The 25,967-nt window shown below is 42.1% G+C and overlaps 1 protein-coding gene across 14 annotated transcripts in view; it reads right to left on the reverse strand.

The window, feature by feature from the left end:
* LOC126162248 (uncharacterized) overlaps positions 1-25,967 on the reverse strand; it is a 332,117-nt gene that overhangs the window by 2,511 nt on the left and 303,639 nt on the right. The window lies entirely within an intron of this gene.

A 25,967-nucleotide genomic window follows, 5' to 3' on the forward strand; every position in this document is an offset into this window, starting at 1 on the left:
CGATGGCCAGGACAATGCTCTTGAAGTCATCGGAGAGTATGTACTGAACAGCAGCCTGCACCTCAGGGTCGTTGGCCAAGTGATCGGTGACGATAGCGACAATTTCGTCGACGGGGATGAGGGCGAGGAAGTCATTGAGGTCATCCTGGAGGTTGCGTGTCTGTGCGCTAATACGGGGGGCAGGAACAGCCTTTGCTGAAATTAATGAGCAGTGCAATGTATTTAGTCCCCCTCATCAACGAGTAGGTATGTGGTTTCACTGTGTAGAAACAGGCATTGTAAAATTTATGTTATCATAATATGGTTATGCTACCTGCTGTTATCCCGAGGACAGCGAAGAGGATGAAGATCGTCTTCATCTGTAAATTAGAACGGACATTAAATTTAGTCTAAAGTTCCTTCAACAGATTCACCTCTTTTTTATACCAACTAATGACTGGCCATCTCCATACAGAGTTGGCACTTCTTAGCGTCTGTTAGGAGTGGATGTCGCTTACCTCGAGCACGTCTCGCTGCTTTGCTTCCAGCTATGTGATCTGTCCTAATGCTGCTCACTATTTATATTGTCTCTTATCTCCGTAGAGAGACACCTGTGTTGTGGTGATTTGCTTTATCTGTGTTAATGATCAACTGCGAAAGATCCGATTATTCGGAGGACACGTGTGGTAACACTGACGATAACATTCTCACGAAGTTCACATCTTAATGCATGTCAAGCTTAGATTTTACTTGCCCACCACTGTTGCTGCCCTCTAATGGCGTCGTGTGTTGCTAAGTGAGCTATCTCGCTGGTTCATTATCTTGGGAAAATCAAACAGAATTTTTCAATGAGCCTTAGCTAATGATATTCTGGTTTCGGTTCTTTGTTCAGGCATCTTCAGTTAGGTTCTCTTTGTCTCTTGTTAACCACTTTAAGTGGAGTATTGAATGTTCCCTTAAACAATCCACAGTCGAATCCGTCCTCCAATTTTTCCGAAACGTTAGTGACGTCATTGTTGCCTGGATGTTAAATTCTACTTTCCTTATAAATAGGGTTGGAGTATAAGGTCGCAGCGTTTTTCGTAGGTTCAATAAACACAAAAGTTACACATACCAGAATCTTTTATCATGAATAATGTATTCTCCTTCATCATTTACAGTAGTCAACCAACGCTGGGGTAAATTTTTGATTCCGCGACTATAGAAATCACGTGCTTTTTACGCGAAGAACTCGTCGAGCTAAGTTCGGGGCGCCTTTTCATTCGGAACGTTAAGTTTCTTGAAGACTGTTCGATAGAGAGCGAAAAAGATGAAAATCTGAGGATGCAAGATCATTTGAAAAAGAAGGAATGACTTTCCAACCCAACTCATGTATAGTGGAGATGCACCCGCTGATTTTTGTGATTTTGGCGTGCAGCATGCTGTACCCATACACTCGATTTTTGAACCTTTCCCATTGTAAGCAAATATCGCACGATGCTGAAAGGATCATAGTTCATAACATTTGCCAATTCTCGAGTTCACTGGCGTGGATCATGAGAATTAATCCGTTTAAACGATCCTCATCAAGCACTCAAGATGTTTCTGAACGTTAAACGTGGAGAGTCAACCTCCTTGAAACGAGAAAACCGTTTTCCTGCCGTGCTCTGTCCAATGGTATAATCCCCATACACGGCGCAAATGTTTCTGGCTGCCTCCATTGCTGCCATCCTTCAGCCAGCCCTGAGACTGGTTTGATGCAGCTCTCCATGCTACTCTATCCTGTGCAAGCTTCTTCATCTCCCAGTACCTACTGCAGCCTACATCCTTCTAAATCTGCTTAGTGTACTCATCTCTTGGTCTCCCTCTACGATTTTTACCCTCCACGCTGTCCTCCAGTACCAAATTGGTGATCCCTTGATGCCTCAGAACATGTCCTACCAACCGATCCCTTCTTCTGGTCAAGTTGTGCCACAAACTCCTTTTCTCCCCAATTCTATTCAATACCTCCTCATTAGTTATGTGATCTACCCATCTAATCTTCAGCATTCTTCTGTAGCACCACATTTCGAAAGCTTCTATTCTCTTCGTGTCTAAACTGTCTATCGTCCACGTTTCACTTCCATACATGGCTACATTCCATACAAATACTTTCAGAAACGACTTCCTAACACTCAAATCAATACTCGATGTTAACAAATTTCTCTTCTTCAGAAACGCTTTCCTTGCCATTGCCAGTCTACATTTTATATCCTCTCTACTTCGACCATCATCAGTTATTTTGCTCCACAGATAGCAAAACTCCTTTACTACTTTAAGTGTCTCATTTCCTAACTAATTCCCTCAGCATCACCCGACTTATTTCGACTACATTCCATTATCCTCGTTTTGCTTTTGTTGATGTTCATCTTATACCCTCCTTTCAAGACACTGTCCATTCCCCCGGCGTGGCCAGGGATTTTCCCTGCCTCGTGATGACTGGGTGTTGTGTGATGTCCTTAGGTTAGTCAGGTTTAAGTAGTTCTAAGTTCTAGGGGACTGATGACCATAGATGTTAAGTCCCATAGTGCTCAGAGCCATTTGAACTGTCCATTCCGTGCAACTGCTCTTCCAAGTCCTTTGCTGTTTCTGACAGAATTACAATGTCATCGGCGAACCTCAAAGTTTTTATTTCTTCTCCATGGATTTTAATACCTACTCCGAACTTTTCTTTTGTTTCCTTTAGTGCTTGCTCAATATACAGATTGAATAGCATTGGGGAGAGGCTACATCCCTGTCTCACTCCCTTCCCAACCACTGCTTCCCTTTCATGTCCCTCGACTCTTATAACTGCCATATGGTTTCTGTGCAAATTGTAAATAGCCTTTCGCTCCCTGTATTTTACCCCTGCCACCTTCAGAATTTGAAAGAGAGTATTCCAGTCAACATTGTCAAAAGCTTTCTCTATGTCTACAAATGCTGGAAACGTAGGTTTGCCTTTCCTTAATCTAGCTTCTAAGATAAGTCGTAGGGTCAGTATTGCCTCACGTGTTCCAACATTTCTATGGAATCCAAAACGACCTTCCCCGAGGTCGACTTCTACCAGTTTTTCCATTCGTCTGTAAAGAATTCGCGTTAGGCCATCCCTCTATTTGAACTGAAACAGAAGAATATGTCGGAAATGTTCTGATTTCTCCACTTGGCACTCCATTTCCTCGCGTTCACAGCTCCACTCACTATTCCCAACCGACAAAATGACATTATGTGATCTCAGATAGCAACAGTGAACTACATATGAAAAATGGGAATCGATAAAATAGACCCATAGCAATCCGAATAACAACATGCAAAACAAAAACGCTACGAACTTATGCACTGACCCAACAGGTCCCTCTTTCGGACGCAACAATAGTAAGTCTATTCATAGCGTTAGAGGTCCCTAACATAGTCGTGTACGAAAACACAGACTCTGTGTGCAACCTGTGACTGGGTTCGTTGTTTTGCATGAGTTTCATACTCTGCCATCATGAGTAACTTAGAAGTAGATATCCTCGGAGTAGTGAAGCAATTTAAATCACTTATTAAAAGCAAGTAGGTTTCTTTTAGAGTATGCTGGTGCAATAGCTCCATACGTATCATATACAACCGCTCACTAGACGAAAGATCCGTACCTAAAGGCTGGAAAGTTGAACAGGTCACACCAATATTCAAGAAAGGTAGTACGAACAATACACTAAATTACAGGCCCAAGTCATTAACGTCGATATGCAGAAGGATTTTGGATCATATATTCTGTTCGAACATTATGAATTACCTCGAAGAGAACGGTCTACCGACACATAGCCACATCGTTCTTGTGAACAAACAACGAGCTCTTTACGCACACGAAGTGTTGAGTGCTATTGACAATGGATTTCAGATTGAGTCCATATTTCTAGATTTCCAGAAGACTTTTGACACTGTACCGCACAAGCGGCTTGTAGTTAAATTGCGTTCTTATGGAATATCGTCTCAGTTTTGTGACCGGATTCCTGATTTCCTCTCAGGTCATACACATGAGTGCTAAAACGAATCAGTTAAACTCCAGTTACACGATAAATCAGTCAAATCTAAAGGCCGTAAATTCAACTAAATATCTAGGAATTATAACTACGAACAACTTAAACTGGAAGGAACACACAGAAATGGTTGTGGGGAAGGCAAACCGAAGACTGCGTTTTATTGGCAGGGCACTTAGCTTTGTTCGTTCCGATTTGTTTTTATCTTGAGAAACATTCTTTGGCACTGTAGCCAATTAGTTGTGAGTTCTTTTCCTTCCAAGTATGTGCCTAATAAATTAGTGAACATCGATACATTTGTGAATTATTCTTTCAATACTGGACTGATAGGAAACTGTCACTATTCTAAGATTACATAAAATATTTCTCGGTGAAATTCGTGAAGTTGTTTGCTACACGTAAAACGTGCCTGGACGCTTACGCCCACACCTTCAGGTTGTCACAAAGCTGTTGATGTGTTCATAATTTTGTATTTCCGATGGACGCAGCCAGTTGTCCGCAGTTCATTTAATTTTACTGTAAAATGGTAAGCATATCTCTCGTAGCATCCAGAATATGGAACAGAAGCAATATATGGAGGATACTTGGTAATCTTCTTCATCTTTATAGAGAATACATATTGTAAATACTTGGAAATCTTCTCCAGTTCCTCAGAGAGAATTTGTATGCAGGACCATTGCTTGACTAACTCTACTACAACTGTACTATTTTCCTTTATTTATTCAGACATTACTAGTTTCAAAGCCGAAGACATATTGTCAAGCACTCCTGTATATTTACCATTAAGATTCCAATCCAAGATGATCCTAAAACCCGACCTTAATCTCGTACATGATGGTTTATGGGATTTTGTGAAGCATGACCTCTGCATAAAGCGAATTTACATAATGAACGTTTTCTTGCTGTCGCAGGGGAGGATTGATACGACACTTGCCCCCGCCAGCTGAAAACTCACTATAGAAATCGGAGAAAGCATTTTCTATCTGAAGTCTTAGAAGTTTAAATTAATCTTTTATTTGCTAAGAGACGTCAAATTGTTGTTAAGCCTCCTTTTTAATGTGAATGGGAAATAAATACTAACAGTCGTAGTGTTAGGTCTTGGGAGTCATTCGTCTATAAATTACATGCAGCTGTTAAGCCGTGATCAGTCTGTGCAAATGAAGTCCTGAAGAAAGAAAAGAAAACTTCTCGCCAGACAATAATGTACCTTACTGCGTCACGGGTGCCATTGTAGTCTTTTTTCGTTTTGTGAAGTGCACAGTTTTACATGTATGAAAATTTAAAGCAAGTTTTCAAGTTTTTAAATCTTACCAACATCTTGTGTAGCTTTTTTCAGACAGTACTTAATATAGATAACTGACTGGAGCAAAATCTGAGGTTTTATTAATATTGTCTGCAAGGTCATCAAAATACAGTATAAACGGGCACACACTTTCCTGGGGAATACTTGAAGTTACTGCTACGTATTATGTTGACCAAACTTCATCCAAGATAAGACGCTGCGTCCTCCCTACAAAGAAATCTTCAGTCCAGTCACTAATTTCGTTTGATTCCTCATACATTCGTACTTCCGTTAATTAGGGTTGCTGTAGTACCGAGTCGGTTGCTTTTCTGAAGTCAAGAAACAAGGTAGTACCTGACTGCCGTGATCCATGACTTTCAGGATGTCATACTTATAAAAGATCAAGTTGACTTTCAAGTGACAGATGTTTGCGGAATTCATGTTAATTGGCTTGTCTGAGCTCAGGATCTGTCCAATTGGATGCCAAAGATACTAGAGGGTCGTTTTGTGGATCACTTCTGCTGCCCTTCACGTAGACGGCTGTCACTTTTACTTTCTTTTAGTCAAGGGATAGCTTTTTGGTCAAGGGACCTATGGAATATTACGATTAAAGGATGGGCTAAGTCGGCGCAAATTCCGTATAAAATCTCAGTGGAAACCGTCGTGACCTGGGGATTTGTTTAATTTTGTCAGTTTCAACTGTTTCACTGACTCTTATACCTATTTCATTCATCTTAGCAGTTCTGCGAGAATTAAACTGGATCATCCATTATAAAGAAAGGAATTTTGTAATTGCGTTTAAGAATTTCTGCTTTTGACTTCTTACTGCTCTTAATATTAGTCCCTGTGTCATGTATGAGTGTCTGGACACTAACGTAGGTGTCACTAACACCCTTGAGAGTCTGGACACTAACGTAGGTGTCACTAACACCCTTTACATGATACTATAAAATCTTTGGGATGTCTGGGGCACTGAGGCACTGAAGGCACTAACTACTGGTAGGCATAGTTAGCAAATGAAAGATTTTTATAGAGAAGAAACAATGTATTTACCTTAATAGCGTTCAAAAGTCATAATATATGTATAATTTTGTGACTTCCAATTAAACAAATTTCATTTTTATGACGGACACACGACCAGATCGTCCGCTCAAAATTCTGGCATCTCTCTCTCCACATCCACCACTGCTGGCGGCTCACCTCCAACTGCACAATGCCATGCACTGTTCACATCCAACTGTCCAACACTATACACGTGAATATTGCAACAATGAGTCCAACCAGCCACAGACTGCACACAGCACAGTCAGTGATTTTCATACAGAGCGCTACGTGGCGTTACCAACATCAAAACTTACACAGCCTACTTACATAGCCCCCATGCTCCCCACAAAAAAATTTTACAAATTGTTTTGGGCAATGACCAATACATATTTGTTAAATTTTTTAAATATTAACGATAACAAATATATCAAATGCACACACTTATTGATACACTGCTGGTCAAAAGCAAAAATTGTCCACTGTCTATAAAAACAGTCCTGATCATTCGTCACAGTAGTAATTACATTGCACGAAGTCTGATCAGTAAAAGAAAATGCACACGGAAGTAGTGGATTTCGATGCAGTCTTGAGGAAGTGGAAAGACAGTGCTAACATGCAGACAGGTAATGGGCCACAACAGAGTCAGTCGAAGTTTTGAAGAGCAGACCCACTGTAGTCCTGTTAGAGATTATGGTATTGGTGGGCAACCAGAGGTGCAGACCCACTGCAGTCCTTGTAGAGATGACCAGCAGCCATCTGTTACGAATGTGCGGCTGAACAGTCACCATCGAAGAGTCTTGCGGACAATATAGCAATCAGCTGTCTTTGTATCATAACGTAGAAGTTTACCAGCACAGTAATTCATAATTTTTCTAACGGGACATTTCAACACTAACTGATAAATAATAAGGTATTTCTGTATTTTCACTCTAATTTTAAATTCGTTTACTATCGTATGCGTTTCATATTATTCCCGTGTTTATTTGCTTTACATTTCGCTTTCTTCGCTACATGTCAAGGACGGAAATTGGTTCGAATTCCCTATTTAAAACTTTTTGTTCTACCTAGTTTTTTGCACTATGCAAAGTTTCAACACCCTGATGCAAAATGCGTAACATCGTGTATACACGCTATAGTTTATTCAGGTGTATTAATTTTCCTAGAGACAATATTTTGTTCCTCTTCTCCTTCCTTTGTTTCTTCCTGACCTTTTTTCTGTGTTGCGTATTTTCATTAAATCTACTGCTGAAGTAAAAGTGGATCGGGTTAATAGAAAGTCATCATTTCAAATGTTGTCATCTGCACTACATGAAACGTGTTTCGCATTTTACTCAGGTCAGCAATTGCTGCTACATTTTCTTGAGCTTATGGCCACAGAAGTGTCTTCCTCTTAATAGACCTCCAAATCCTGTTTGTTGAAGCACTTGGTAACAGTTTCGGGCTTTATTTCCCTTACTGCCAAGACAATCCAATTTACTGCTTCCAGGCCAGGAAATGACCGGGCAGAGCAAATGCATTTCGGCTTCTTCAGTACCAAGTACTAAGTAATCTCCTAACATGGGACTTGAATGCGCAAATAATCCCCTGATACATGGATTGTCTGAGGCTGGTAGAACCTGGCGGCAACCAAGCCAATTTCGCGTGTGATAACTTGACTTTTAAGTGGCAGATTGCATTTGCTAGGAAAAGGAGAATTTGGCGATTTCCGTTTTTCCTTTTGGCACTGAAAGAGCCCAGCTATTTTTCCATAAGACCACTCACCATCCAGACCTTTTTATCGCTTCGCTATGTGAATGGAAGCTTACTGCTGTCTGTATTTTTGAAACGACGCAGTTTTGCCTCCGTTCCAGTCACCAGTGGCGTCTCTGTTTCACCGAACACGTTTCCATACTGTAGTACAGTGAGTCTTCCTTTGGTCGTCTTCCGCCGATACATTTTCCACCTCGAATTGTTTGAGATTTTGAAGGCAGTGCGCAATAAAACAGGCACGTTTCATCGACAATGGGCACGTCTTAGGCCGCTTTCACACTATACGGTTTTGACCGTACGGCAAAAAGCCGTACGAGTTTTAGCCGTGCCTGTGTTGCTTTCACATTACACGGCTTTTTGACGTGACCAGTTGTTGGTGTCTATTCAGTTTGCTTAATGTGTGTATCAAGATGAACCGTAAACGAGTTGTTGCTTTGTGGTTGCTTCATCGTCGCCGCAAAAGAAAAGGTCGTCTTTTGTGGGTACACCCCATTAACCAGAGAAGAGACGAAGTGGGTTTATTTTATACACTCTTTGAAGATTTGAGGAACGACGGAAATAAATTCTTTAACTATTTCCGAATGTCTATTACCTCGTTTGACGAATTACATAGAAAACTAAAGGATGTGTTACAACGACAAAACACACAATTCCGCAATTGCATCCAACCTGTTCAAATGCTGGCTATCACGTTAAGGTAATTTAATACATAAAAACTATTTCCGAATGTCTATTACCTCGTTTGACGAATTACATAGAAAACTAAAGGATGTGTTACAACGACAAAACACACAATTCCGCAATTGCATCCAACCTGTTCAAATGCTGGCTATCACGTTAAGGTAATTTAATACATAAAAACTAGTTCTGTTTATTTACTTATTTATTTGTGTTTTACATTTTTATTACGCTCAGATTATGAAGTAGAAAAGTCAATATCAATATCAGCAGTTGAAACCAAAGAGTTTGTAGCAGGACTGACTGTACTGTCACTTTGTGGCGACAGGCTCTCTGCAAAAACGTTGTAGAACTGCGTTGTTGATGGTGGGCCTTCATGGCTACTTGTGGAAGGCGAAGGGTATGGTGGTGGCACTTTATTAATTCGTTGATAAGAACTGCGACCTTGAGAAGTCTGTAATGGTTGTTCGAGAAAAGTAGTTGGGTTTGGTGCAGCTGGAGGAGGACGAATCTGATGCGTATGGTAAGAGGATATTGGAGCAGCATTTTCCATAGGTGAATAAGAATAAGCTTGAAATCTATTATTATAGGGCATGGGAGGTGTGTAATGGGTAAATGGAGGAGGTTGAGCTGTCAATATATTTCTCCTTTCATATATATTTTCTATAACTTTGAGGACTCCCATCTGAAACTGAAGATAATCCTGTTCATCAAATTTTTCCAGATGAGGCTTCAGACTAAGTAAAAATGACATTTTGCTGCAAGGTTTGTCTTCTTCCAGAGCTCGTAATATTTTCATTTCGATTGCATCAGGTTTTCTATGTTTTCTGTTTGTATGGCACTCGCTTTTGGATGTTTCTTGTGTGGGTGCTGTATCAAATGGCCCAGAAACATTCTCAGTATTTTCGACGGAGCCCTGCGTTTCTATATCTTCTTCCAGTCTGGCGGTGCGTTCCGATTGAAAACTGTCCTCCGTCTCTCGAGCATCATACAGCTTTTTTAGAAACTGCAGCTGATCAGAATATACATACTTTTTCTTTTTCTTTGCTGCTGAGCCACTTTTTTTCGCAGCTTGAATTTTTATGTTTGACTTCACAAAGGAGTCTCGTAGATTGGTCCACCTCCGTATTACTTCTATACCTACATCAAAAGGAAACAAAACTGTATGAAAACATTTTAATTTTGTATAGAAAAAAGCAAAACTGTAACAAAAAATGTCCACTGCAAACTAAATGTCACTGATTTTTTTTCGTTTTGTTCAGGTATCTGGCAAGCGGTTGTTCCTTCACTGACTTACATTTCCAGTACAGAATTGGGATTTCTACAGCAAGTAAAGTGGTTAATGATGTATGCACACCAATTTGGTCATCACTGCGGGAAGAATGTATACAAAGACCGACCAAAGAGGTATGGGAATCAATAGCGGCTGGATTTGAACGTACTGCTAATTTCCCCCACTGCTTAGGAGCGGTGGATGGAAAACATATCCGTCTTACTGCCCCATTTAATAGCGGATCAATGTACTTCAATTACAAAGAATACTTTTCTGTGGTTCTGATGGCTGTAGCGGATTCCAACTACAGGTTCATTTATGTCGACGTAGGAAGTTATGGCAAAGACTGTGACTCTTCAGTGTTCAGACGGTCCAGTTTATGGAAGTCAATAGAAAGTAATTCCCTGGAATTTCCAGACGTCCAATGTCTGCCTGGTACGGAAGGTCCAAAAGTACCCTACTTCTTCGTGGGAGACGCAGCATTTGGCCTACACACGCATTTGCTCCGGCCTTTTGGGGGAACAAACTTGACAGTTGAGAAACGTGTATTTAATTACCGTTTGTGCAGAGCAAGGAGGTATGTGGAATGTGCTTTTGGCATCCTCACCAATAAGTGGCGGTTGTTTCACCGACCTTTAAATGTTCATCCAGATTTTGCAGTAAAAATGGTTAAAGCTTGCATTGTTTTACACAATTTTGTACGTCAGAGAGATGGATTTATAATTGAAGACACCACATCCTTCACTGGTTTGGAAGACTTAGCCCAAGATGCCAACATAAGAGGAGGACTGACAGCCAACGCCATAAGGAACACTCTTTGTAAATATTTTATGACAAATGCTGGAAGCGTGTCATGGCAGATGTCAAAGATATAAATTAACAAGCCTTTTCCTTTTTGTAGATTGTTTGTGAAAGCCTGCGACTGTATAGTAAATAGTTTTCTTTATAAATAAATTACTGCTACCACTCACGTTTTTAATCGTTTTGTTTATATTTTGTACGACGCGTTTCGGGAAATAATTCCGATCTTCAAGTGCGTTTTTTTCTCTAAGTTTTCATTATGTGTAGTGTTTTTTTATTTGTGAGGTCTTGTGCGTGTTTCTCTTATAAATTACAGTAAAGAAAACAGAATGCAAGACCTGACACATAAAAAGACACCACACATGATGAAAACTTAGAGAAAAACGCACTTAAGGATGGGAATTATTTCCCGAAACGCGTCGTGCAAAATATAAACAAAACAAAAAAAACGTGACTGGTAGCAGTAATTTACTTATAAACAAACGATTTACTTTTAGAATAAAATTTATAACGTTAAATAAAAACTGTTTAAAACGTATTAAATGTAATATTAATATATTAAATAAATACTTACCAAACGCATTTTTATCTTTGTCTTCCATCTCATCAAAATCTTGCTTCAGTGCTACGCAAACTTCCCGCCAAGCATTCTTTGTAGCAATACGATCTCTATACGCATCTAGAGTTTTGTCCCACAGAACAGGTCTTACTTCCACCAAGGTTATCAAAAGTTCAGTATCAATTTCATCCATTCTTCTACACTTTTCAGTAAACAAGAATAAACACAAATGAATAAAACGACACTACAACGAACTAGTCGACGCCGTACGGCTCAAAACCGTCCAGTGTGAAAGCATGCACTTAGTCACGTAGGCCACTGTTGTCGAACTTGCCGTACGGCGACCGTCTGTTGTAGTGGCAAGACACGGCTGCAGCACGGCACGGCAGCGGCATTTTGCCGTCGCCGTATAATGTGAAAGGCGCCATACATTTCTTCACACCTACAGCCGTACGGCTTTTTGCCGTACGGTCAAAACCGTATAGTGTGAAAGCGGCGTTACCCTATACGGTTTTGACCGTACGGCAAAAAGCCGTACGGCTGTAGGTGTGAAGAAATGTATGGCGCCTTTCACATTATACGGCGACGGCAAAATGCCGCTGCCGTGCCGTGCTGCAGCCGTGTCTTGCCACTACAACAGACGGTCGCCGTACGGCAAGTTCGACAACAGTGGCCTACGTGACTAAGTGCATGCTTTCACACTGGACGGTTTTGAGCCGTACGGCGTCGACTAGTTCGTTGTAGTGTCGTTTTATTCATTTGTGTTTATTCTTGTTTACTGAAAAGTGTAGAAGAATGGATGAAATTGATACTGAACTTTTGATAACCTTGGTGGAAGTAAGACCTGTTCTGTGGGACAAAACTCTAGATGCGTATAGAGATCGTATTGCTACAAAGAATGCTTGGCGGGAAGTTTGCGTAGCACTGAAGCAAGATTTTGATGAGATGGAAGACAAAGATAAAAATGCGTTTGGTAAGTATTTATTTAATATATTAATATTACATTTAATACGTTTTAAACAGTTTTTATTTAACGTTATAAATTTTATTCTAAAAGTAAATCGTTTGTTTATAAGTAAATTACTGCTACCAGTCACGTTTTTTTTGTTTTGTTTATATTTTGCACGACGCGTTTCGGGAAATAATTCCCATCCTTAAGTGCGTTTTTCTCTAAGTTTTCATCATGTGTGGTGTCTTTTTATGTGTCAGGTCTTGCATTCTGTTTTCTTTACTGTAATTTATAAGAGAAACACGCACAAGACCTCACAAATAAAAAAACACTACACATAATGAAAACTTAGAGAAAAAAACGCACTTGAAGATCGGAATTATTTCCCGAAACGCGTCGTACAAAATATAAACAAAACGATTAAAAACGTGAGTGGTAGCAGTAATTTATTTATAAAGAAAACTATTTACTATACAGTCGCAGGCTTTCACAAACAATCTACAAAAAGGAAAAGGCTTGTTAATTTATATCTTTGACATCTGCCATGACACGCTTCCAGCATTTGTCATAAAATATTTACAAAGAGTGTTCCTTATGGCGTTGGCTGTCAGTCCTCCTCTTATGTTGGCATCTTGGGCTAAGTCTTCCAAACCAGTGAAGGATGTGGTGTCTTCAATTATAAATCCATCTCTCTGACGTACAAAATTGTGTAAAACAATGCAAGCTTTAACCATTTTTACTGCAAAATCTGGATGAACATTTAAAGGTCGGTGAAACAACCGCCACTTATTGGTGAGGATGCCAAAAGCACATTCCACATACCTCCTTGCTCTGCACAAACGGTAATTAAATACACGTTTCTCAACTGTCAAGTTTGTTCCCCCAAAAGGCCGGAGCAAATGCGTGTGTAGGCCAAATGCTGCGTCTCCCACGAAGAAGTAGGGTACTTTTGGACCTTCCGTACCAGGCAGACATTGGACGTCTGGAAATTCCAGGGAATTACTTTCTATTGACTTCCATAAACTGGACCGTCTGAACACTGAAGAGTCACAGTCTTTGCCATAACTTCCTACGTCGACATAAATGAACCTGTAGTTGGAATCCGCTACAGCCATCAGAACCACAGAAAAGTATTCTTTGTAATTGAAGTACATTGATCCGCTATTAAATGGGGCAGTAAGACGGATATGTTTTCCATCCACCGCTCCTAAGCAGTGGGGGAAATTAGCAGTACGTTCAAATCCAGCCGCTATTGATTCCCATACCTCTTTGGTCGGTCTTTGTATACATTCTTCCCGCAGTGATGACCAAATTGCTGTGCATACATCATTAACCACTTTACTTGCTGTAGAAATCCCAATTCTGTACTGGAAATGTAAGTCAGTGAAGGAACAACCGCTTGCCAGATACCTGAACAAAACGAAAAAAAATCAGTGACATTTAGTTTGCAGTGGACATTTTTTGTTACAGTTTTGCTTTTTTCTATACAAAATTAAAATGTTTTCATACAGTTTTGTTTCCTTTTGATGTAGGTATAGAAGTAATACGGAGGTGGACCAATCTACGAGACTCCTTTGTGAAGTCAAACATAAAAATTCAAGCTGCGAAAAAAAGTGGCTCAGCAGCAAAGAAAAAGAAAAAGTATGTATATTCTGATCAGCTGCAGTTTCTAAAAAAGCTGTATGATGCTCGAGAGACGGAGGACAGTTTTCAATCGGAACGCACCGCCAGACTGGAAGAAGATATAGAAACGCAGGGCTCCGTCGAAAATACTGAGAATGTTTCTGGGCCATTTGATACAGCACCCACACAAGAAACATCCAAAAGCGAGTGCCATACAAACAGAAAACATAGAAAACCTGATGCAATCGAAATGAAAATATTACGAGCTCTGGAAGAAGACAAACCTTGCAGCAAAATGTCATTTTTACTTAGTCTGAAGCCTCATCTGGAAAAATTTGATGAACAGGATTATCTTCAGTTTCAGATGGGAGTCCTCAAAGTTATAGAAAATATATATGAAAGGAGAAATATATTGACAGCTCAACCTCCTCCATTTACCCATTACACACCTCCCATGCCCTATAATAATAGATTTCAAGCTTATTCTTATTCACCTATGGAAAATGCTGCTCCAATATCCTCTTACCATACGCATCAGATTCGTCCTCCTCCAGCTGCACCAAACCCAACTACTTTTCTCGAACAACCATTACAGACTTCTCAAGGTCGCAGTTCTTATCAACGAATTAATAAAGTGCCACCACCATACCCTTCGCCTTCCACAAGTAGCCATGAAGGCCCACCATCAACAACGCAGTTCTACAACGTTTTTGCAGAGAGCCTGTCGCCACAAAGTGACAGTACAGTCAGTCCTGCTACAAACTCTTTGGTTTCAACTGCTGATATTGATATTGACTTTTCTACTTCATAATCTGAGCGTAATAAAAATGTAAAACACAAATAAATAAGTAAATAAACAGAACTAGTTTTTATGTATTAAATTACCTTAACGTGATAGCCAGCATTTGAACAGGTTGGATGCAATTGCGGAATTGTGTGTTTTGTCGTTGTAACACATCCTTTAGTTTTCTATGTAATTCGTCAAACGAGGTAATAGACATTCGGAAATAGTTAAAGAATTTATTTCCGTCGTTCCTCAAATCTTCAAAGAGTGTATAAAATAAACCCACTTCGTCTCTTCTCTGGTTAATGGGGTGTACCCACAAAAGACGACCTTTTCTTTTGCGGCGACGATGAAGCAACCACAAAGCAACAACTCGTTTACGGTTCATCTTGATACACACATTAAGCAAACTGAATAGACACCAACAACTGGTCACGTCAAAAAGCCGTGTAATGTGAAAGCAACACAGGCACGGCTAAAACTCGTACGGCTTTTTGCCGTACGGTCAAAACCGTATAGTGTGAAAGCGGCGTTAGAGTCATAATTCGTATTTAGGTGATGTAGTATTGTCTTCCATTCTGTTGTTACACTTTTCTGCACATTATTAGCCTCCCCACATACTTCGTTCCACACGATGTTGTGCCTAGTTTTGGAACGGTGCAGGCATGCTATGTATGCCTCAGACTCCGTATTTCCAAGCTCTTTTGCGACTTTCAGAGCTTCGCTCTGCAGCGTGGGTCCAGACAAAATAATTTTTTTTTTTTGCCCGCGCACTTTCGAACCATTCTCACATTGTCTTGTTCATTTCTTCATTTCCCTTCTTCTTCGACTTTCTTTTCATTTGCCCGTTTCCTTTCTTGAGTTCATTCCGTATCTTACCCTTTTTCCGTACAGTACCATGCATTTGTGTTTTACCGCATTTGAAACGCAACGTTATTCCGCACAGGAAGAGTTTGTCTTTCTTACTCGACTCGATTACCTTAAACTTTTCGTTAAGCGTTATCGTCACATACTTTTTGTTTGACGTGAAGTTATCACTTAAAGAGCTACTAGTCAACTGAGACTGGCAGAAAATAATACACGCAGTGCATTTCTTTGAAAAACGAGGAACTCCGACAGACAGGGAGCTCATCAACGAACCATTACCTTTGATGTACCGACAATGCGCGGAGCTTGTTCGTTGTTGCACTGAGCGACGCGGTCTGATATCCACAACCCCAGCGCCGAACCTCTTTTCTCGATTTTGCATCGCTTTGTCGTTGTGGTAAAAGTAATGCTCTGGTACAATCGTGATTAACAGTGTGTACTGTAATACAGTAGTACTGTGTAAGCTCTTTCCACACTGTACAATGAATTGTTGATTAAAATATGCATTTGCAAACTCCTCTTCTCCCCAATTCTGTTCAATACTTCATCATTAGTTATGTGATCTACCCATCTAATCTTCAGCATTCTTCTGTAGCACCACATTTCGAAAGCTTCTATTCTCTTCTTGTCCAAACTATTTATCGTCCATGTTTCACTTCCATACATGGCTACACTCCATACAAATACTTTCAGAAACGACTTCCTGACACTTAAATCTATACTCGATGTTAACAAATTTCTCTTCTTCAGAAACGCTTTCCTTGCCATTGCCAGTCTACATTTTATATCCTCTCTACTTCGAACATCATCAGTTATTTTGCTCCCCAAATAGCAAAACTCATTTACTACTTTAAGCATCTCATTTCATAATCTACACTCCTGGAAATGGAAAAAAGAACACATTGACACCGGTGTGTCAGACCCACCATACTTGCTCCGGACACTGCGAGAGGGCTGTACAAGCAATGATCACACGCACGGCACAGCGGACACACCAGGAACCGCGGTGTTGGCCGTCGAATGGCGCTAGCTGCGCAGCATTTGTTCAACGCCGCCGTCAGTGTCAGCCAGTTTGCCGTGGCATACGGAGCTCCATCGCAGTCTTTAACACTGGTAGCATGCCGCGACAGCGTGGACGTGAACCGTATGTGCAGTTGACGGACTTTGAGCGAGGGCGTATAGTGGGCATGCGGGAGGCCGGGTGGACGTACCGCCGAATTGCTCAACACGTGGGGCGTGAGTTCTCCACAGTACATCGATGTTGTCGCCAGTGGTCGGCGGAAGGTGCACGTGCCCGTCGACCTGGGACCGGACCGCAGCGACGCACGGATGCACGCCAAGACCGTAGGATCCTACGCAGTGCCGTAGGGGACCGCACCGCCACTTCCCAGCAAATTAGGGACACTGTTGCTCCTGGGGTATCGGCGAGGACCATTCGCAACCGTCTCCATGAAGCTGGGCTACGGTCCCGCACACCGTTAGGCCGTCTTCCGCTCATGCCCCAACATCGTGCAGCCCGCCTCCAGTGGTGTCGCGACAGGCGTGAATGGAGGGACGAATGGAGACGTGTCGTCTTCAGCGATGAGAGTCGCTTCTGCCTTGGTGCCAATGATGGTCGTATGCGTGTTTGGCGCCGTGCAGGTGAGCGCCACAATCAGGACTGCATACGACCGAGGCACACAGGGCCAACACCCGGCATCATGGTGTGGGGAGCGATCTCCTACACTGGCCGTACACCACTGGTGATCGTCGAGGGGACACTGAATAGTGCACGGTACATCCAAACCGTCATCGAACCCATTGTTCTACCATTCCTAGACCGGCAAGGGAACTTGCTGTTCCAACAGGACAATGCACGTCCGCATGTATCCCGTGCCACCCAACGTGCTCTAGAAGGTGTAAGTCAACTACCCTGGCCAGCAAGATCTCCGGATCTGTCCCCCATTGAGCATGTTTGGGACTGGATGAAGCGTCGTCTCACGCGGTCTGCACGTCCAGCACGAACGCTGGTCCAACTGAGGCGCCAGGTGGAAATGGCATGGCAAGCCATTCCACAGGACTACATCCAGCATCTCTACGATCGTCTCCATGGGAGAATAGCAGCCTGCATTGCTGCGAAAGGTGGATATACACTGTACTAGTGCCGACATTGTGCATGCTCTGTTGCCTGTGTCTATGTGCCTGTGGTTCTGTCAGTGTGATCATGTGATGTATCTGACCCCAGGAATGTGTCAATAAAGTTTCCCCTTCCTGGGACAATGAATTCACGGTGTTCTTATTTCAATTTCCAGGAGTGTAATTCCCTTAGCATCACCAGATTTAATTCGACTACATTCCATTATCCTCGTTTGGGTTTTGTTGATGTTCATCTTATATCCTCCTTTCAAGACACTGTCCATTCCGTTCAACTGCTCTTCCAAGTCCTTTGCTGTCTCTGACAGCATTACAGTGTCATCGGCAAACCTTAAAAGTTTTTATTTCTTCTCCATGGATTTTAATACCTACTCCGAATTTTGTTTTTCTTTACTGCTTGCTCAATATACAGACTGAACAACATTTGGGAGAGACTACAACCCTGTCTCACTTCCTTCCCCACCAATGCTTCCCTTTCATGCCCATCGACCCTTATAACTGCCATCTGGTTTCTGTACAAATTGTAAATAGCCTTTCGCTCCCTGTATTTTACCTCTGCCACCTTCAGAATTTGAAAGAGAGTATTCCAGTCAACATTGTCAAAAGCTTTCTCTAAGTCTACAAATGCGAGAAACGTAGGTTTGCCTTTTCTTACTCTAGCTTCTAAAATAAGTCGTAGGGTCAGTATTGCCTCACGTTATCCCATATTTCTGCGGAATCCAAACTGATCTTTCACGAGGTCGGCTTATACTAGTTTTTCCATTCGTCTGTAAGGAATTCGCGTTAGTATTTTGCAGCTGTGACTTATTAAACTGATAGTTCGGTAATTTCCACATCTGTCAACGCCTGCTTTCTTTGGGATTGGAATTATTATATTCTTCTTGAAGTCTGAGCGTACTTCGCCTGTCTCATACATTTTGCTCACCAGATGGTAGAGTTTTGTCTGGACTGGCTCTCCCAAGGCTGTTAGTAGTTCCAATGGAATGTTGTCTACTCCCGGGGCCTTGTTTCGACTTAGGTCTTTCAGTGCTCTATCAAACTCTTCACACAGTATCATATCTCCCATTTCATCTTCATCTACATCCTCTTCCATTTCTATAACATTGCCCTCAAGTACATCGCCCTTGTATGGACCCTCTATTTACTCCTTCCACCTCTCTGCTTTCCCTTCTTTGCTTATAACTGGGTTTCCATCTGAGCTCTTGATATTCATACAAGTGGTTCTCTTTTCTCCAAAGGTCTCTTTAATTTTCCTGTAGACAGTATCTATCTTAACCCTAGTGAGATAAGCCTCTACATCCTTACATTTGTCCTCTAGCCATGCCTGCTTAGCCATTTTGCACTTCCTGTCGATATCATTTCTGATACGTTTGTATTCCTTTTTGCCTGCTTCATTTACTGCATTTTTGTATTTTCTCCTTTCGTCAATTAAATTCAATATTTCTTCTGTCACCCAAGGATTTCTACTAGCCCCCGTCTTTTTACCTACTCGATCCTGTGCTGCCTTCACTACTTCATCCCTCAAAGCTACCCATTCTTCTTCTACTGTATTTCTTTCCCTCATTCTTGTCAATTGTTCCCTTATGCTCTCCCTGAAACTCTGTACAACCTCTGGTTTAGTCAGTTTATCCAGGTCCCATCTCCTTAAATACCCATCTTTTTGCAGTTTCTTCAGTTTCAATCTACATTTCATAACCAATAGATTGTGGTTAGAGTGCACATCTGCCCCTGGAAATGTCTAACAATTTAAAACCTGGTACCTAAATCTCTGTCTTACCATTATATAATATATCTGAAACCTGTCAGTATCTCCAGGCTTCTTCCATGTATACAACGTATTCCGTTATATGCATCGGAACTAAGGTACTTATATGCTTTGGACAGACTTCCGAATATAAAAAAAATTAGCATATAAAAGTATATGAATGCATCGGGGCTAAGGTACTTATATGCTTTGGGCAGACTTCCGAATATTACACGTTCCACTTTGATGAAGGTGTAATATGCTGTAAATATTATGAATGAAAAAAAACATTTATTTTTCGCATTATTCTCACAACGTTAAATTCGTTTTGCCATGGTCGGTTTGAGTCACGACATTAGCTCTGCTGAGTATGACGAACTGATATTTACCAAGATGTGACTGTTTCCATGCATTTCTAACAACTTGTTTGTGCGAGTGATTAACTGTTTTTTAGCTTGAAAGCGTGCATGCTCTCAGCTAGAACTCTCACGATGCCTACAAGCAGTCACAAACACTTAATTGTCTGCAGGTGACATGAGACAATGTAGCCGTCTCACGGGACTCAGCGCCACGTTCGGCACACAAACAGGTTGGGTAATGTCTGCAGACGGTGAGTTTTTATCAGCACGAGACACTCAACTTCCTAGATTGTAAGATTCATTTAGACAAGAACACTTTAAACGTTATCATACACATGTCGATAGAGCTAATAGATTATTAGATTCCAAGTAAAGAAAGCAGAAAATGGCGATATGCAATTAAAAATAAAGCTCATATGTTCGCTGCATGGAAACAAATTGATGAGGGACCTTCACAGTCATCTGGTTGCAAAACGTTATTTTCACAAGTACGTTGAACATGGAAATAACAGGAACCGGAAGCCGTACAAATACACTACTGGCCATTAAAATTGCACAACAAGAAGAAATGCAGATGATAAACGGGTATTCATTGGACAAATATATTATACTAGAACTGACATGTGATTACATTTTCACGCAATTTGGGTGCATAGATCCCGAGAAATCAGTACCCAGAACAACTACCTCTGGCCGTAATAACGGCCTTGACACGGCTGGGCATTGAGTCAGAGCTTGGATGGCGTGTACAGGCACAGCTGCCCATGCAGCTTCAGCACGATACCACAGTTCATCAAGAGTAGTGACTGGCGTGTTGTGACGAGCCAGTTGCTCGGCCACCATTGACCAGACGTTTTTAATTGGTGAGAGATCTGGAGAATGTGCTGGCCAGGGCAGCAGTCGAACATTGTCTGTATCCAGGAAGGCCCGTACAGGACCTGCAACATGCGGTCGTGCATTATCCTGCTGAAATGTAGGGTTTCGCAGGGATCGAATGAAGGGTAGAGCCACGGGTCGTAACACATCTGAAATGTAACGTCCACTGTTCAAAGTGCCGTCAATGCGAACGCCGGGTGATACGCCACTTTGGCGATGACGAATACACGCTTCCAATGTGCGTTCACCTCGATGTCGGCAAACACGGATGCGACCATCATGATGCTGTAAACAGAACCTGGATTCATCCGAAAAAATGACGTTTTGTCATTCGTGCACCCAGGTTCGTCGTTGAGTACACCATCGCAGGCGCTCCTGTCTGTGATGCAGCGTCAAGGGTAACCGCAGCCATCGTCTCCGAGCTGATAGTCCATGCTGCTGCAAACGCCATCGAACTGTTCGTGCAGATGGTTGTTGTCTTGCAAACGTCCCCATCTGTTGACTCAGGGATCGAGACGCGGCTGCACGATACGGTACAGCCATGCGGATAAGATGCCTGTCATCTCGACTGCTAGTAATACGAGGCCGGTGGGATACAGCACGGCGTTCCGTATTACCGTCCTGAACCCACCGATTCAGTATTCTGCTAACAGTCATTGGATCTCGACCAACGCGAGCAGCAATGTCGCATACGATAAACCGCAATCGCGATAGGCTACAATCCGACCTTTATCAACGTCGGAAACGTGATGGTATGCATTTCTCCCCCTTACACGAGGCATCACAACAACGTTTCACGAGGCAACGCCGGTCAATTGCTATTTGTGTATGAGAAATCGGTTGGAAACTTTCCCCATGTCAGCACGTTGTAGGTGTCGCCACCGGCGCCAACCTTGTGTGGATGCTCTGAAAAGCTAATCATTTGCATATCACAGCATCTTCCTTTCGGTTAAATTTCGCGCCTGTAGCACGTCATCTTCGTGGTGTAGCAATTTTAATGGCCAGTAGTGTAGATAGTTCCTAGCTTACCACGTGTGTGTTGTTTCTGCTGCGCTCACAGGGACAAAGTTCGAACAGCAAATAAGCGCAAGCGAATATTAAAATATGAAACATTGGTTAGAACCATAAATCTTTGTAAGTAACTCCACATAGATGAAAATAACCAGAATTAGTAATTCAGGATGAAGTAACGAATGTAGCAATCAGTCCTAATACAGACATCAATAAAACAGTGTTGGAAATAGAGCATACAAGAATATCACGTGCTAAGTTTCAAATTAACGATTCCTCGAAGGGATGTTTTGCGTATCAAAAATACTGATGCCAACGATAAATCGACCAATTTCAGAGAGTAGTAAATAAGGAAAAATCTTCAACATTTTTGAATATACTCATCAACATGTTCACAATTGAAGCGTGGTAATGGAAAACGTTGTAAGTGTCAAACCTGACATTTGTCGGGAGAATGAAAAAACAATTTGTGTCTCTTTTTACACACCTGATTTGTATACAAAAAATTGAGAAGGTGTGCTGGTACCACTGAATTGTGCTGCTTAACGTATAGCGCAAAAAATAATGGGACAAATTAGAAAACAAATACTTTATTAAGAACATTGTAAGTGCTGTATCAGGAAAACAGAAAGAGCCACTGTTAATAATGCTCTTTCTTTACACAACAGCGCCATTATTGGTTTCGAACTGACGTGTTGTTCACGTTTCTCTTACAATTGTTGTTGTTTACATCAGATGTTGGTTGATTTTCTCAACACCTAATGTGAACAACAATAAATGTTAAACGTGAACAGTCGTCTGATTATGAACTTGTCAGTTCGAAACTGGTAACGGCCTGTTTGCGAAAACAAACGTAATTATAGCACTATTAACTCTGGGTGGCTTCTATTTTCTTCTTTGCCAGAATCAAATTGTACATTGGTGGGAAAAACCTAAGGACGGAAGTAACTTTCGCATAATGTGTGACTGCCAAGTACAATAGCTTGATGAAACTTCGGTCATACAGCGTAGTACAGAAGGTAACTAAAAGAAATACGCAAATAAATTCCCACGGACATTACAAATGGCGCGACATGGTTCCTCATAGGCAGTGTGATCACCAATAAAAGCAGTACATGCTCGGCAAGAGGCTCCCATGCTGATCACAAGGTTGGTGAGGGCTTCTGAATTCGAATATAATAAATTTCCTTGATACAGAAAAGCTTATGTCCACAAACCAGCACGGAAACTCAATTTGCCATTTTTTCACATGAAATCATACTAACCTTGGATAGATGGCAACAGGCAGTTTCTAAATTTCTATATTTTCGGGAAGCATTTGATGCGGCGCTCCGCGGCAGATTGTTGACAAATGCCCGAGTTTAAGTTATAGGTTCCAAGATATGTGAGTGGCACGAAGACTTTTTAAGTGATAGAACCCAGAACGTGGTCCTTGACGGTGAGTTTTCATCACAGAGAAGGGTATGGTCAGGAGCGCCTCAGGGAAGTGTGATAGGACCGCTTTTATTCTCTATATACGTGCATTATCTGACGGAAAGTGTGAGCAGCCGTTTACGGCTGTTTGCCGATGACACTGTGGTGTACAGGGAGGTGCCACCGATCAGTGGCTGTAGGAATACACAAGATGACTTGGGAAAAAATTTATAGTTGGTGTGATGGTTCAAATGGCTCTGAGCACTATGGGACTCAACATCTTAGGTCATAAGTCCCCTAGAACTTAGAACTACTTAAACCTAACTAACCTAAGGACATCACACACACCCATGCCCGAGGCAGGATTCGAACCTGCGACCGTAGCAGTCCCGCGGTTCCGGACTGCAGCGCCAGAACCGCTAGACCACCGCGGCCGGCTTGGTGTGATGAATGGCTGCTTGTTCTAAATGTAGAAAAATGCAAGTTCATGCGAATGAGTAGGAAAACCAGTCCCGTAACGTTCTAATACAGCATTAGTAAGGTGCAGCTTGACACAATCACTTCGATTAAATATCTAGGTTTGAATTACAAAGCCATGTTAAGTAGGATGAGCACATCAGGCTGGCAGTAGGTAATACGGATGTTCGACGTGGTTTCATTGGGAGAATTTTGGGAAAGTGTAGTCTGTTTATAAAGACCAGGGCGTGCAGAACGCTAGTGCGACCAATCTTGAGTACTGTTGGAATGTTTCGGATCCCCACCAGGTCAGGTTAAAGGAAAGCTTCGAAGTAAGTCACAGGTGGGCTGCCAGATTTGCTACCGGTAGGATCAAATGGTTCAAATGGCTCTGAGCACTATGGGACTCAACTGCTGTGGTCATAAGTCCCCTAGAACTTAGAACTACTTAAACCTAACTAAACTAAGGACAGCACACAACACCCAGCCATCACGAGGCAGAGAAAATCCCTGACTCCGCCGGGAATCGAACCCGGGAACTCGGGCGTGGTAAGCGAGAACGCTACCGCACGACCACGAGATGCGGGCTACCGGTAGGATCGATCAGCACGCAAGTGTTAATGGAGACGCCTCGCAAACTTAGATGACAATCCGTGGAGAGAAGACGATGTTCTTTACACGAGGCACTAGTGCGCAAATTAGAGAACCAGCATTTGAGACCTACTGCAACGTACATCTCGCGTAAGAACCATGAAGATAAGATGCGAGAAAATAGGGCTCGTACGGAAGATTTTAGACAGTTACTTTTACCTCGCTCTCTTTGCGAGTAGAATAGGAAAGGTAACGTCACGTAGTGCTCTGTATGAAAATCGCTGACTGCGCTGTGTGCAGTCTGTGGCTGGTTGGACTCATTGTTCAAAATGGTTCAAATGGCTCTGAGCACTATGGGACTAACATCTGTGGTCATCAGTCCCCTAGAACTTACAACTACTCAAACCTAACTAACCTAAGGACATCACACACATCCATGCCCGAGGCAGGATTCGAACCTGCGACCGTAGCGGTCACACGGTTCCAGACTGAAGCGCCTAGAACCGCACGGCCACACCGGCCGACGGACTCATTGTTGGAATACTCGCTATTGTAGTGTTGAGCAGTTGGATGTGAACAGCGCGTAGCGTTGTGCAGTTGGAGGTGAGCCGCCAGCAGTGGTGGATGTGGAGAGAGAGATGCCAGCGTTTTGAGAGGTTACTATGAGCGAACGATTTGGACGTGTGTCCGACAGAAAAAGAAAATTTGTTCTCTATCAAAATCTTTCATTTGGTAACTATGCCTATCAGTAGTTAGTGCCTTCAGTAGTTCGAATCTTTTATTTAGCTGGCAGTATTGGCGCTCGCTGTATCGCAGTAGTTCGAGTAACGAGGTTTTTTGTGAGGTAAGTAATTCATGAAAAGTATAGTTTATTGTTAGTGAGGGCCATTCTTTTGTGTGGATTATTGAAAGTCAGATTGCGTTGCGCTAAAAATTATTGTGTGTCAGTTTAGTGTTGATCAGAATAAGTAAAGAGAGAACTGTCTGAGTATGTTCAGTTTTGCTCAGCTGTTTGAAAATCAAATAACTTAAGATTTTTTCCAGCACTGTCATTCTTAATTTTTCTAAGGGGACGTTTCAATAACAGCGGTTCATTGTACCCACTGCCATACGCCGTAATAGTGGTTTGTAGAGTACGTGTGTAGACGTGGAAGGGGTGCTTGTGGTAGGGTGTTCCGTTCGTCCACCAGCGCAGTTGATAGTTGCTGGACCGGCTGTCGGTGGATGTGGACGTGCTGCAGTACGTGCGCTCCACGCGTGCCCGATGGCATTTAAACAGGGGAAACAGACAAGCCAGTCCAATCGCCGAATATTTTATCGTTCCAAGAACTCTTCCACGTGCGCTGCCTGATGCAGTCGTGCATGGCCATCCGTAAAAACGAAGTCAGGGACGAATGCACCCCTGAAAAGACGCACTTGCGGAAGGAGCCAAGTGTCACAAAAAAATTGACTGACGAGTGTACCACGTTCAAATATTTGGAGGTTAGTACACACATGCAACATTATGCATCCCCACACCATAACACCTGGAGTACCTAAACAATCCAGTTCGGCAATGTACCTGAGTGCATAATGTGTTCCTACCTCTCGACAAAATATGAGGGTACGTCCAGCACTGCTGTGGATGGTAATGCGTGACCACTTCGAACACTGCAAATGGATGAGCATTTGGAACGAGATAATATTTGACGAATGGACTTAAATCTCATCGAGTTCTTGTGGGATGCGTTGTGGAGACGCAGTGCAGCAAGTCAATGTGCACCAACAGCATGAAACTTCC

This window comes from Schistocerca cancellata, chromosome 2 (assembly GCF_023864275.1).
Source record: "Schistocerca cancellata isolate TAMUIC-IGC-003103 chromosome 2, iqSchCanc2.1, whole genome shotgun sequence".
NCBI lineage: Eukaryota > Metazoa > Arthropoda > Insecta > Orthoptera > Acrididae > Schistocerca > Schistocerca cancellata.